Source organism: Odontomachus brunneus, unplaced genomic scaffold (assembly GCF_010583005.1).
Source record: "Odontomachus brunneus isolate Ranch 3 - 2012 unplaced genomic scaffold, Obru_v1 Obru_scaffold_031, whole genome shotgun sequence".
NCBI classification, from domain to species: Eukaryota; Metazoa; Arthropoda; class Insecta; order Hymenoptera; family Formicidae; genus Odontomachus; species Odontomachus brunneus.
Window position 1 is genome coordinate 1,357,741 of NW_022639481.1, and position 14,855 is coordinate 1,372,595.

The following is a 14,855-nucleotide window of genomic DNA, read 5'->3' on the forward strand; positions in this document are numbered from 1 at the left end:
ATTAATACTCGAAACAAATAGACTCAGACTCTTGTAATAAATTCTTGTAATTTATTTATTTAATTAAACTAGGACATGTCCCCTTTTGACACACATAATAAAAAAGAAACATAGAGACAACATAATGTATAAAAAAAGTCATGAAAAATGTTTGTGATAATCATGATTCTTAATAGGTTACTTTGCTCTTGTAACTCAATTATCCAAAATTAAAATCGGGACAACGGGATTACAGTTAGTCATTGAGATCGATCGTGAGAAATATTTTGCTTCGCAAAGAGTAGGAATTTTGTCATGGTCGGTAAAGCCAGGCGGGAAATGCTCGTAGCGAAGGATCTCTCTCTCCCTCTCTCTCTCTTTCTTCTCTAAAGTGTCCTGTCGCCCACGTCCTTGCGTTCTTGCTTCCAAAAGACGAGTCCTGTTCGTCTTCGAGGAACGAAATGGGAATGCAGAAAGGGTAGAGGAGAGGCTCGAATGACCGGTGCGTGAGTCAGTCCGTAGGAACCTCGTGCGTATGATGCGCCGGCAGGAGAAATCCTCGCCAGGACATTGCACCGAAAGACATTCCTCTCGATCTACCGTCCGAATTTCGCGGCCGATCTTCATCGAAGATCGAGCGACGATTAAAGTGCCTCGAGTGCTCGTAACGTATGTGTGTGCGCGCGTGAATAACTCGCGAAATACAAATTGCAAAATTATCACCTCGGAATCCGTTGAAGAGATTGCGTCGAGCGCGACATGCTTCAGGCGGTCAGTCGGTCGGTTTCATCAGAGCGGCGACAAAATTCGCACACATGACATAATCAGTAAATATTTCCTGTTGCATAATTTGATATTTAAAAGAGACGAGCCGTCGACACGAGAGGACGGCCGGGCACGGCGATTAGAGAGACGATGCGAGACAATACAAGTTAAACGAGCCGTGTTTCCCCAATTTGTATCTCGCAATTAACCTTGGTACTCCCCTCCATTGTTGCGAAATTTGGAACTAATATCGCGGGAAGATTTGACAATTAGTTGAATGTTTCGTTATCGCGAACTGTAACGTGAAATCATCGCGATATCGATTGTCTCAAAGCTCAACTGAGGTTTGAATAATCAGAGACAAGTATAAACGCAATTCATAATATCTATATTCCGTACATTTTCTTAGAACGAAATTTTGTCGGAACTTTCTACCAAAGTGAATGAAAATTTACTCGAGAAAAAAGTGAATGTTTCAGAATGAATTTGTTTGCTTGTGTCGGTGAAATAATTAATATTCAATCTTCTCAGTTTCGAATGGAACAATTCATTCGACGATTCGGAGTGGCGAATTCGTTCTGCATGAGTCATTCGAATTCGAGTAGCTTGGTTGGTATTCTGCTTTCCGAGTGGAATTTCATTCGGAAATTTGGAGAATACGACTTTTCGCGCGGCGAGTTACGCTTTACTTTACGTCGACAATTTTGCAAGCAACATTCCCGCGAAGGACTCCACGGGTCCTTTACTACACCAATTTGCAGTACCGTTAATCGCGTTCATTATCCGGAGCCTGTGTTTCTCGTACGTCTCACTGAATGTTCCGAAGCGCCTTTTTCCACGTGCTTTAAAGACTCGCACGCAATGCGGAAATGCACGCTCGAGGGAGGTTTGCACGTCGTTAGCACACTTTTGCGCGCCCGTCGGTTTCATTTGAGGCGCCATTTCGCCGCGCACGGCAGTATCTGAAATCTGCGGAAGATGTTGTCCCCCGTCGCTATCGTCGTCGTCGTGCCGCCTCTGTCGCCTCTTCCTCGCGAACGTTGTTTCTCTCGTTCTCGACTGATTTATACCGAGAGACTGTTTCACCGCTCGCGACTCCGCAAAGAAGACAATTCCCGACTTAGAATCTCGCATTTGATTATTATCTTCGATGAATTGTCCATAGAAAAGATCTACATTACAAAATGAGATCGCGTATTCGTGGAGAAATATTTTTAAAAATGGTGAAACAAAAGGAACTCAAAGTCTCAAGGTTGCGCAAATTTTGTCACACAACCGTAATCACGACCAGTTTAATGGAAATTAAGTCAGATTAACAGTCTGATGTAGAGATTTAAAATAATTTGGATTTTTTTTGTATGTTTATGATAAACTGTTATATTTCGGTTTTCAATTAATTAGATTATTAAATATTATATACTCTTATATATTTTTTAGCAAAAATCGAGTCAGACCAACATTCTGATACATTCGAAATTTAACCTTGAAAACTTTTTTCGAAATCTTTTACCTGCTATCGATAAATGACATTTACATCTCAGCTTTCAATACAATTGACTATACAATCACATCCTTATCCATTGTATGTATCTCAAGAAAAAAGTAAGCAATCGTCAGTTGCCTTGCTGCCGGAAAATTGATCTCGCAACCCTGAAGTTGCGAAGTTCATTCGAGTTCTCGATTCAATGCAGTTTTATTCCACGGCATGCACAGACACAGAATCAACGAAGTCTCCGACGTCCGTTTCCATTAAGGGTGGGCGGAGAAAAATCCGCGGGCGATTCGTCATCCGTCGTGGTCGCCGTAGGCAAACGCAAAATATCATCGGTCAGCTCGGAAGCGCGTCAAGCCGTGTCCGGTGCAGCGCGCGCGCGCGCGCAGTAGCGATGCAACCGCACGGCGACGGACCACCGCCGGCACCGGCGTGCACCACCGCCGTGCACCGGGCGATAATGAAATCTAAATTGCAAATTATGACGGGACATAACTCGCGCTCGTTATCCCGCGCGTTATGCCCCATTGTCGCGGTTACTCCCGTCCGGTGGCATGCGGATGCCTCTTTGCGCGCGCGCGCGCGCCCATGGGCTTTAATGCCCATTTGAATCCCCGCGTGTATATACATGCCAAACCGACCGATGCAATATGCCGCGCGAACCGTTAAGAGCCGCGACCCCTTGAGATTGGCGAAAAAAAAGAGGAGGAGGAGGGAACGGGAACGGGTCGAGAGAAAGAGAGGGAGAAAGAGAGAGAAACTGAGAGCATTGTTGGGAGTTTTAGGGAATCTTCGGCGGGTAGGAAGAAAAAAAGAAATTCCAAGCGGAATTCTTCCTCTCGGATATTTTTATCGCGGTGCTTGCGATCGTAAAAAAAGGAAATATATTGTAATTATTTTAAAGTGTATGTGTGTGTACAGCTCGTTTCACCGAGGAGAGTCCAGAATTGCGACCAAGACGCTTTGCATGACAATGCAATGCTTCCGCGATATTCGCGAAGGCGAAACAATTGAGAGGAATTACAGCGTGCTCGCGACGTGTACTCTGCCCCTTGACCTGTTTCTTCTTCCTTTTTTTATTGCAAATCTGAGAGCCCTCAATAATCACCGATTGCATTTTAAAACGTATAACGTCGGGGTGCGAAGTCTCAACGACGTGCACGTTTGACGATCGCGTGTCCACCGGGCGATGGAAAAGAGGAAATATATCGAGGTGGGCACGCGGAAACGTGCGCGCGCGAGGTCAAAGCTCGCTGCGCGAGAAACAGGAGGAGAGAAGAGGAGAGGAGAGGAGAGGAGAGGAGAGGAGAGGATGAACCTCTCGCCTCGCCTCGCGGAAAATTGGCAAAAGTCGGCGTCTCGCCTCGCACTAGAGGGAAATTAAGATCTTATCGTCTTTGTAATCTTAATGCGCGAATACGAAGCGCGAGTTTCTATCGATCGTGGCCTCGCAATTAACACGCAGCAGTGGCGGCGCTGGCGAATGCGTGTGCGCGCGCGCGGGAAAATATCGCAAAGAAATTAACGTCGGCTACGCGGAATGGAGATGTTGCGTTTCCGCGGCGTTGCGTCCGCTTTGTTAGATGCTCGCGGTGAGATACGTACGCGTGCGCGCATCGCAATAATTTATCAAATAACCCCCATTGACTTCGAGGACGACAGGGAGCGCGCGCGCAACGATGATGAAGATTGCGGCGATCGCCGGATTTTCCTCAGGCGGAAAAACCTACCGAATGAAGTTAACAACACACACACATTTCTCTCTCTCTCTCCCCCCCCCCTCTCTTGCAACGCGGAGATTAAGATCTAATCAGTGCCGTAATCTGCATGCGTGGGAGGAAGGCGTGCGTTCGCGCACCACGAGTGTAATAATTGAAACATCTATCCACGTCCATGTGTGCGCGGATAATGACTACATTGACGGATCGCGCGTACTAATACGTTCAACGTTAAGAAGGTTCCGCGGCGGCTGAAGTGGCGAGGGTGCAATATTTCGGGTTAACCGTAAATAAAGTGAAACACTAAATTATTGACGCCTCTCTTAATCAGTCGTTGACACTTTAGAAAAAGCTGACATTTCTCAATCAGCATTGCAGTTACAGGTTCTCTTGGCTGCATTCTCTGAAAAAGGAAACTTCACTAAATTGTGAACAACAAATGCCCTGCAAGAGAAACCAAAAATCTAAGTTCCTTGGACGCACTTCGTGTCGCATATCGCGCAACGATAAATTTTCGCTATTAGGAAAGCCGCGATAGGAGAGAGCAGGGTGGGAGAGATCGTTCATTATCAATCAGGTGGGCGCGTACGCGCGTGCAAAAAGGCGAGAAATCGACGGCGATAATGAATGCACTTCGGCGGGGTCAAGCTGAGTCGGCGGCGTTGGCGCGTTCCTCGGGTTGCAAAGCGTGAGCCCGTGCCCCTGCCTCGCTAAAGCGCCAAGCGCATTCCACACCCATTGTCGAGCCATTTATTAATACCCCTCCATCATTGACCTCTCCATTAACCCGTTTACGCAAGCGGACCCGTGCTCGCGCGAACCCGAGCGCGCGAGATGGCCACCATCGGACGAGACACGACGGCGATCGCGAATTATTAGACCGCCGTTCTCGAAGCGGATCGTTATCGTCGTCCGATCGCCGCTGGAACGGGGTATTTCCTGGCGCGCGAGAGAGGTCCCCGGGCGTTTGCCCGCCGTGCATTCTCGCGACTTTCACGAAGAAACGATCTCGTTCGCGGCCTTAACTCTCGATCACATACCTTGTTAAACACGACGATTCGAGAACGACCGACGAACACGTTACGCTATGCGCGCACAGATGCTGTAAATTCTGCTTCTCTTTCTCTCTCTTTCTCTTTTCCCTCCCCCCTCTCTCTCTCTCTCTCTCTCTCGCCGCGCCGAGCTGAGCCGCATTGCTCCGTGACTTTATGCAACCGTTCCGGATCTTTGTACCGAACTTGAGTTACTTTAAAGAGCTGAGCACCGGACAATCGATCAGACGCGAAAGAGATCGATAAGAAGTCGAAACCACTCACGCTAACGTGCACTTTAGAGAGAGAGTAGAGTAGAAAGAGAAAGAAACCGGGGCAGTTTAGCCATGCGTCCTGCAGTGTTGGGGATTAAATCGATTAACGCCCATAGAATATATTGTAGCTCTTTTCTTTCACATTTAAATTCTTTTCAATTTTACTATGTTTTCGGTAGCTCAGCAAGCTGTCTATCTTGTTCAGGAACATAGAAATTTCACTAGAAGCGTAGTGTTTTAATAGCATATTTTATTGTCAAATATAAGTAATATAAGCACATACGAAATCAAAGAACATCAAATTACTGCAGAATGTCGCTCTATTCCTCGGTTACAAAATTTTACAGTATTTTACAATATTTATATATGTGTATTCTATTAACTCCTAAACTTTTTGGCTGATCTAGACGAAATTGTGCAATAGCTATTCGCTACAATTCTGCGGAAAATCGTTGACTATCGTAAAACCTGGACACCCTATCCATTCTCCCTGATTTCATTTGCTTGACATTTTGTGATTTGAGCTAGTTCGCTGTAAAATCCTCCTCGTGTATTCTCTCTGTACAATCCTGAAAACTATCATCGAGATTTTGAAATTTGCTTGAACCTGCCCCGGTTTAGTGTGATTTCTACCGGCGAGTCTATCTTTCGCAGACAAGTCCCGTTGCTGTTCGTGTAATTCGCGAGGATTCGAGGCACGAGTTGTGTCGCATCGCTCCGGGAATTTTCAAGCGCGATATTCGCGGCCCCACTCGCGATAGCTCCATCCTTCGCTGCAATTACGCTTATTTATGCATCCTCGGCGCGATAACGCGATATCGTCGAGTTCAAAGCGACAAGGAAGGGCGCGCGCGGCTCAGCTCTCCTCGCAGAGGAGGAAACCGTCGCGATTCTCGGGGGGCATTTCCCCTCCGTGTTACTTCCGTTTCGCGCTCGAACGGCCTTTTACACCGACTGATAATCTCGACAGACCGTACTGAGACCGACGGGCCCGCCGCAACAGTCGTTAATTTCCTGCCGGAGTGAAACCGCCGCGCGCGCGAGCGCACCTCCGAGATCAAAGGATAATATTTCTCACACCGGCCGACAGTGTAATCGGCACACGCAACGCTCCCTTCGGCCTGTGTACGTGCGCGAACACACAGGCGGGGGCACACATGTAACCGCTGCGAACGCGTGCGAGAAAATCGCCGATCGCGTCTCGAGGTGTGTGCGGCGGCACACTTCGAGCCGTTCTCGTCGAGTCCGCCACTTTCCCATCGCGCTCAAAGCCGCGCGCTGCTTAGGTTTGAGTGCGCCGCGGAAGAGAACGCGATCGGAACATACGAATCGCTTCCGAGGCGGCCCCCCCGGCGGTGCGATCACGGAAGATTTCCCTCGTGCTTTCCGTTTCCTACAAAATCGTGCCGCGACGAGACGAAACACTCGAGTGGTCAGGCATTGAGAAAAAAACACCTTTTGATAATTGCACAGCGAAATAAGTATAGTCTGGAAAATCGTTGCTCTGGGAAAATGCGACAGTCGTATCAATGATAATCATTTGATGCGCATGTAGTGCTAAAAAAAGATCGGCCTAAAAAGTATGCGCTAAAAAAAGATCAGTTGACGCCGAACATAACTGTAATTTTGGCGAGGCTTATCTTTCTTTCCTTTCTCAATGCAATTAATCAGTCATTGACCCGTGGGTGAATGAATAATTAGCCAGAATTATTTTTACAGTAAGTGCTACTCTACAGTGTTAACGATAATAACCTCATATGCATATCTCTCTGCTACTTTTTTGTCTAAGTGATAAAAAATGTAGTTGGCGCTAATGACTAATTGATTTTAAAACGATGATAACTTCATTGAGATTAATTATCCGCGATAAGCAGTTTTTATTCTCAGTACGGTTAATTGGCCGTCGAGGCGCGTTTCCGCTCGAGACACACGAGCTCTCCTCCTGCAAACGTCGATACTCCATCCGAACGTGTCACGCTGTCTCGCCGTGTATTCTCATCGCGTTGCCCACGCGTGAGCAACGCCATCGTTTCGATCGCTACCGTGCAAAGATCTAATCTTCCGCCAAGGCCGACGATACCGGATTCCGGACGTTACATTAGCAGTTTCTCTCTCTCTCTCTCTCTCTCTCTCTCTCTCTCTCTCTCTCTTTCCCGTCTCGGTAAATAGACGCGGCGTCGCGTTCGGAAAATGAATATTTAGCATCCTCCTGCGTACTCAGACGACGAGGAAGACGTTCGCAACGTGGTGTAGCAGGCAGGTAGCCTGTGGTAGCTCATCTCGCCGTCCGAGTTCTGAAGCGTATCCTTCCCAACCTCCCACGCGAAATTCTCGCAGATAAACGTTACATCGACCCGTGGAAAGCGATCTGCTAGGTTTTCCGTCACCTCTAATTACGATAATTGTGATGAATCGTGTCAATAATCATCCGAGAACTCATATCAGAACCACGTGTCGGAGATTTAGAGAGGAGGACTAATAACACTGAACAACAATTTCCAAATTTGTCTTAAAGTTTTACTAAAAACGAGTCAAAGTCTAAAACTAGAAGTCTACGTAAAACAATAAGAAAGATAGGCAGTTTAAAAGTTTTAATTCCAGATATTTTATGCTCAGATTTATGTTTAATCAAAAGTTTACAAGAAATGGCTCATCAAACTTTAAGGCAAATAAAAAATAATTTTGTGTTATTCAGAACATTCGTAACTTGAGAAATAAACGCACTGATGTGTGCATTGAATTCTAATCTTTAATTCTCAATCCACAATCTCCGATGTGTATGTACAAATTTAGGATTCAGCTTCAGGATTCAGTCTTTGTTTCGATTAGGTTTCTTACTGTGCACGTGTCTCGTGTTTCTGCGCACACAACGGTGATTCATTGTTCACCTAGACAAAAGCGACGAAATAATAGCGAGTGACTCGTGCGACAAGCAAAGAGCCGATGCCGCATCGTACTTTGTTTCTCTCTCTCTTTCTTTCCTTCCCCGTCGGCTACAAAAGACCGCGCGGAAAATAAAGGCGAGTTAGAGGAAACTGCACGGTCATCCGCCATTTGAGGAATATCCGTGTCTTATTAGGGGACACGTTGCACGGACGTTTTATTTGACGTAATGAAGAAGTCGAGTGTAGATAAAGACGTTGAAATTAAGGAAACTGCAAGATACTTGTTTCTCTATTTTATAGTCTGTGCAATTAGTGATCATTTATTAACGGGACAAGAAAAATCTTTTAGTTATGTAACTGAGGAAAAATAAAATATCGCAAGCGTAAAAATAAGAATCGACAAAGTATAAATGAATAAATATAAGAAATAAATAAATTAGATTTTTAATTGAAATTTATGTAACACAAGAAGTTGTAATTTCCTGATGAAAGAAGCGTCAGTACACGGAAAAACGTGATATGGTGCACGTAACCAGAAATATTCAGTCAAACATACATTATCTTAGTTACCTTTTTGTGATAGTGATGATTGATATATCTCATACAACCTACCCGAAAAGTACACTCCGATTTCTTTCTAATTTGACACAAATGTAGAAATACAACAAATATTTAGGTCATACTTTTTCATTTTGAATTTCACGGGCAGTTTATAGCTTTTTAATCATTCTTACTCTTATCACCAACAAATACAACAAAAATGCATAAGAAATAAAATTGAATACAAGATAATTAAATAATTTTAACAAAATCGGCATAGCTGAGACACTAATCATTCTAAATTTCTTTAGCCGAGATTTCAACCGAAATATTTTAAATCTGTGCTAAATTAGTCAAAAATAGTTTGAACCTTGGTCAAATCGAGAAGTTATTTATATAAATAATTTTTTTCAACTTTTTACATGTTTTGTTTAAATATTTTATTATTTATACAAATAATTTTACACATTTAATTTCATATTCATAATCAGCAAACCAAAAACGCCTTGTATTCAATTTTATTTCTTATGAATTTTTACACTTGATGATATGAGTAAGAACATTAAAAAGCTATAAACTGACTGTGAAACTCAAAATAAAAAATATGACCTAAATATTTTTTGTACTTCTACATTTGTGTCAAATTAGAAAGAAATCGGAGTGCAACTTTTGGTTAGATTTACTTGTCAGTTACTTTGGCACATCAACTGAACTTTTAGACAACGATTCGTCTCACACTTGAAGAGCAAGTCCAAAAGATATCTATCTTGTTCAAACCTGTTCTGACTAAAACAATACTCACGTAAAGATTGTATGAAGCTATAGAAAATTAGTCAACCGGCATAACATAAGTAAAAATTGATATTACTTTTCATCAAAATCTGATTTCTAATTCGCAATCGTTTATCTTTAATACTAGTCTGATACGAGCTTTTCGTGATGATTCCTTTACGTAAAACAGGGTAAGCATCTTTTGGACGTGATCCATTGGATCAGATGTGGAGCAAATTGTTGTCCATCAGTATATATCAATGTAGTTATGCGAGATCTGATTGTAAGCTAGAAATCGGTCAGGGTGACATTTATCATGGACATACTCTGGTTACGAGTAATTAGCTATCGTTACTATAACTCGACAATAGCACTGTCCTTGCAGCAATAACATAGTTAATAAGAAGTAACATTAGTTGTTTCTTATTTTATTATATATTGTATCTGGTTGGTATAATCAGAGCCCACCATTTGTTTTTTTTTTTCTTTTTCTGTGCAGCGCTCGCTCACTGCAAAGAGCAAACGGAAGAACGAAAGTGATCTCATAACAATAATTCGCGTGAGACGTAACACTCGGCCGCGGCATACCGCGCGAATATTTCCTCAAATAAATACCGGCGCTTTACGAGCGACCGTACGCAAGAAGATTCATCGTTTTCCGCGCGATATCTCGCCAGGCGCGTCTCTTCGCGGCGTCTCTCGACGCGATACATATCCAAGAGCAGGTGTAAATTGTGTCACGCCAAGGAAATTAAAAAGGCATCGCGCAAACCGCCGTCGACGTCGTGATCGCGTCGCGATAACTCGTTATTTATCGCAGGATCGTCTCTACGTTCGCGCGACTCTCGGAGAGTCTCCAAGTTGGTCGTCCGTGATTCCTGGCGACCCGCGAGATTTCCGAAAGGACCGTTGATCGACAATAATCGTAACGGCGCGACCGGCGATCAGGGATGATTTCTCCGTCGCTATTTATTCTCTGTTAGATCGCTATTTTGCGCGAGATATGACCGTCGCGGCAAGTTCGTCGTAATCGCGAATCGCGATCCTGAAGTCGCGGGAAACGCGTGGAAAAATATGGCCAGAATGTGTGAGTGACGCGATTTCGCGATAGGTAGAATTTATTCGACCCTCGCACCTGTCGCGGGCTTGAAATTTAAGTCTCGCGACGGAGAAAGCGCGTCCCGCCGCGAAGAAGGCAACGACGTGCTAGTTTGCAGAAAGGGGCCCGAGAGGGATTCACATCGAGACAAGTGCATTTATTTATTTGTTATTTTTTCTGTTTGATCGTGTCCCTCGAGAATATTTCTCGACAAGTTTTTCGCGTGAACCACGTAATTGGCGAATGCTACACGAGTATTATATTATATTATTAATTCGCACTTATTCCCTTCAATCTTTTATGAGAAAAACGTGGTAATATTCATTTCTCTGTACACAAATTTTAGTTTGCTAGAGGATACTAAAGACGAAAAAGTATTAGAAGGCAAACTAAGATCAGAATGTTCGATTTTCGAAAAGTGGGGTGCCAGCTCAAAAAATCATTTTTTTTTTTGTTTTATTCGAAAACCGTTTCGAATGAAGCAATATCACTTTGGAACAATGTGGTACAAAGTCAGAACAATCTGGAACAACTTTCAAAATTATAAATTTCAAAAAGTGGGGTGCCAACTTCATACACTCGAATGTTTTCGATCGCGGTAAGAGATATTACTTCTCGTCAACGAACTTTTCGTTTGATTCTCATTCACTAACTAAAGGATATTTGGGGATGTCCGCGAATATCCGGGTAATTTAAGAATACTTAGATCCGGATAATTTGAGGATACTCAGAGTTAAATCGCCAGAGCATACATATGCTATTACAGACGACCCCCAGAGTTCCTCGTGACTACATTCTTCGATAGCTCGCTAATACGAATCACACGTACGTCGGAATATTACCGATCATCTCGAGTAATTACGCGCTCGCGCGATTCATTCGCCGCGCACAATAGCGGCAGGATCGCCGCACGCGTACGCATCCTTCGCGCATAGAACGTCCCGCTGGTATGACTCACCAGGCGACAAAGCGATTTTAGACGCGCGCAGAAAGGACTGCACGTCGTAACCGGTATTATTTCTCGCGCGCGCGTCAATGATGAGAACAGACGTAGCCTGGCACGTAATGCTTGTCGTACGAGACACCGCGGGTTCCGTAATTAGATAAAGCTTCTCGTGTCCGGCTATCTTAATCGTAATCAAGAAGTGGAAGAAGAAGAAGAAGAAGGGGGGGGTGCCAGTCTCTCGCCGACACGAGAGGCACGGGAATGCAAAGGATGAAGGATGCGAGGCGAAAAATATGTTTGAACAAGCGACGGAGACGTGAAATCGCGGCGACGGCGCACCAGCTAGTCCCGCGAACATTCTTCCGCCGAGATCCGCGCGTAATTCAGTTTCTCATAAGCGCTGTCTCCGGCGAAAAGAAGGAGGCGACGGGGATACTATGGGGTATCAGGTGATTCGCGCTAATTACGTGTTCGCTTAATAATTACGACACGGGGCTCCCGCGATATCCCGGCACGATTAATCAAGCCCCTCGTTTCGCCATATATAGTCGCGGGAATAATTGAAGTTTTGACGAGTTCCCACTCTAATGATATCGTTCGTGTAATAAGAAATGCCGCCGCGCAACCACCGCAGCCTCCACCTCCTCCTCGCGCGCCCTGCTCCTCCGATGTCCTTGAGGATGAAAGGGCGAATTGGCGCGTGGATCGATGATCGTTAATTACTTGGGAAAGCCTTGAGTGGGAAGCCGCGGCGGTGCGCCGCGAGAGATTGTTCCGCCGCGCGTTGACGAAACGTTCGCGACCTTTTACGCGCAGATTTTCTCGAGGAAGATTTCGAGGGTGTGCTATCAATGCAGTCCGGGTAAATTCTATATCCGGGCAATATATATTCAAACTCAGAGATTCTATTCGAATATCTACATGCCCAAAATTTAAAAATAATCAAATTTTATTAAATTAAAAAAATTAAATTCCACTAAAATATTTTTTATGTCTCGTGTGTGCTTCGAGTTTGCTGCCTTTTACCGGTACACTTTGAGTTAGCGTAAGTGACTTGATAACTCGGAAAATCGTATTATTAGCAATTATCTCGAGTTCCGCGCGACTAACCCTCATTTACCTTCTTCGACGTGTATGCGAGTTTATTGCCGTGAAGCGACCAAACCAGTAACCGTACTATTAATTGGCCGACGCCTAGAAACCGGAATTCATTCCGCAGTTGATATCGAGCACTTTTATCATGACCGTGACCGTTACGACAGGGCACGTTTCAATGATCGCACCTACTTGTGCGCTCCGAGCCATGCGAGAGCGTGGTTTTAATAAAATAATATCTATTATATAATATGCAATGTGCGTGTTGATTTTTACAGCAAACACTGCAGATTTATACAATTTCAGTGTTATTTCTGGGATCTGCTTCAGTTTGTCGATAACGCGAGCATTTTGGCATCAAACTTCCAAAAAACTTATCAATTTTATTTTTTGTAAATTTAGTTAATTTATAAATTAGTTAATGTACGTTTTAATTCAATTAAGTTTGGCGTGTCACAACACGTGATTAGTGCTTCCAAGTTTCTCAGAATTAAAAAATTACAGTAAACGAAGTTGATTAGTTTTGCTTCTGAGAAGCTCAATCGACAAATGTTTTTTTTGGGAGAAAAAGTTTTATTTGCTATGTCCAATATTAAATTAAAATCATGTTTCACACAATTTCATGATCTTCTGATACGTATACAGTGTTTTGCATTGATCAATTAAAATCTTCTTTGACAAAGAAAATTATCAAAATTAATCAGTCGTTATAGTGTAATCACAAATAATTTAATCGATTGACGAAAATAATTATTAATCAGTGTATAATCGATCACCTGATTAAAATTTTATTAATAATTAATTGTATTAATAGAAAAAATTATTCGTGATTTCGTGTATATTACGATTGGTGACTTTTTTTATCTATGACGATTTCATTAATTTTGATGATTGATTTTAGTTATTATTTTAGTCAAGAAAATTTTCAATTGACTAATGCCACCCGATACTACATGCATACTGATCGGCATGCTTTTAAGCAATTTAGTTCACCGCATGAATAAGCGCTGTTGTGAATTGAAAGGTCCATCTTTTTAACAAACTAAGCTGCCTACGGCATGTCGGTTAGAATGGTGTTAAAAGGCATGAAATCGTACATCGTATGGCACTACCTTTATGCCTACGATGCGTCAGACTCTGTTGTGTCCCGAAATAGTCATTATAGACTAAAAAGCGACCAGCTGCCTCTCTCCCTCTCTCTCTGTCTCATTCTCCCTCCACTTCCGATATTCGGATTTTCCGCCTTTCGCAAAGAAAGCCTCGCACACTACCGCGCTGATGTTCCGCTGCGGCACGTGCGCTCGCGTGCATGCGTGCGTGCGTGCGTGCGTGCGTGGCCGCGTCGTATGCATCCACGCACCGAGAGGACGACCGCGAGGGGTCCCTTTCGCGAGAAGACGAACGAACGAGCTTACGTGCATACACACGAACAGAACGGTGCGTCGAAGGCCCGGGAGGGAGAGTCAATCCCAATCGCCATGGTAACCGCTGCAATCGCGCTCGCTCGGCCGCTCGTGCCGCGTCGTGCAACTCCGGCCGGCATCGTGCGTCTCCGCCGGCGCTCGTGCGCTTCCGCGCGAGCGAGGCCAACCGGTCGGCAGTCGGCGGAGTCCGCGGGCCAGTTCAATTCCGCACGTAGTTAGCGCTCGGTGCTCGTCGCTCGTCCCGGTGCGGTGCGTCCCGTGTGTTGTCGCGGCTTCACTCATCGTGTGTCCGACGACGTCGTGTGAGCGAGCGCGACGGCTTGTCGCGTCGTCGTCCGGGAATCTCGCGTGACTCCTCCGCGCTCTAACGGCACACACAGAGCCAGAGAGAGAGAGAAAGAGAGAGAGAAAAGCGGCCATCACACGTCGTAACACCACGCACACACAAGCGCGCACGCGCAGGCGGGATCGTCCGGCCGGAATCGGCGCGAGGAAGCGCGACGCTGAAACGGAGCACGCAGAGTGGAGACTCCAGTGTGTGTTCGCGAGAGAGCGAGCGAGCGAGCGAGCCGCCGCTGCTGTAGCAGCACGCCCGAAGGCAAATACCTGTGCCTGCTTTCGAGCCGACTCGACGAGCCCGCTGCTGCCGTTGCTGCCGCTCGCTACCGCTGTCGATGTCGGGCGAAACAGCACATCCCAGTGACGAATCTCGTGACTCGGTAAGCCGCTTGTCCGTCTGTGTGTGACAACGCGATCAACCGGTAACGAAGGAGTCAATGCTTGTCGTGTATCTTTAAACATAGAGAAACTATTCGCGACAGTTTGACGGGGGGGG

The 14,855-nt window shown here is 45.0% G+C and overlaps 1 protein-coding gene across 2 annotated transcripts in view; it reads left to right on the forward strand.

Annotated features, from left to right (window-relative positions):
* The window catches only part of LOC116843329, a 257,646-nt gene that overhangs the window by 111,449 nt on the left and 131,342 nt on the right, over window positions 1-14,855 (forward strand). The gene's annotated exons all lie outside the window — the stretch shown is intronic.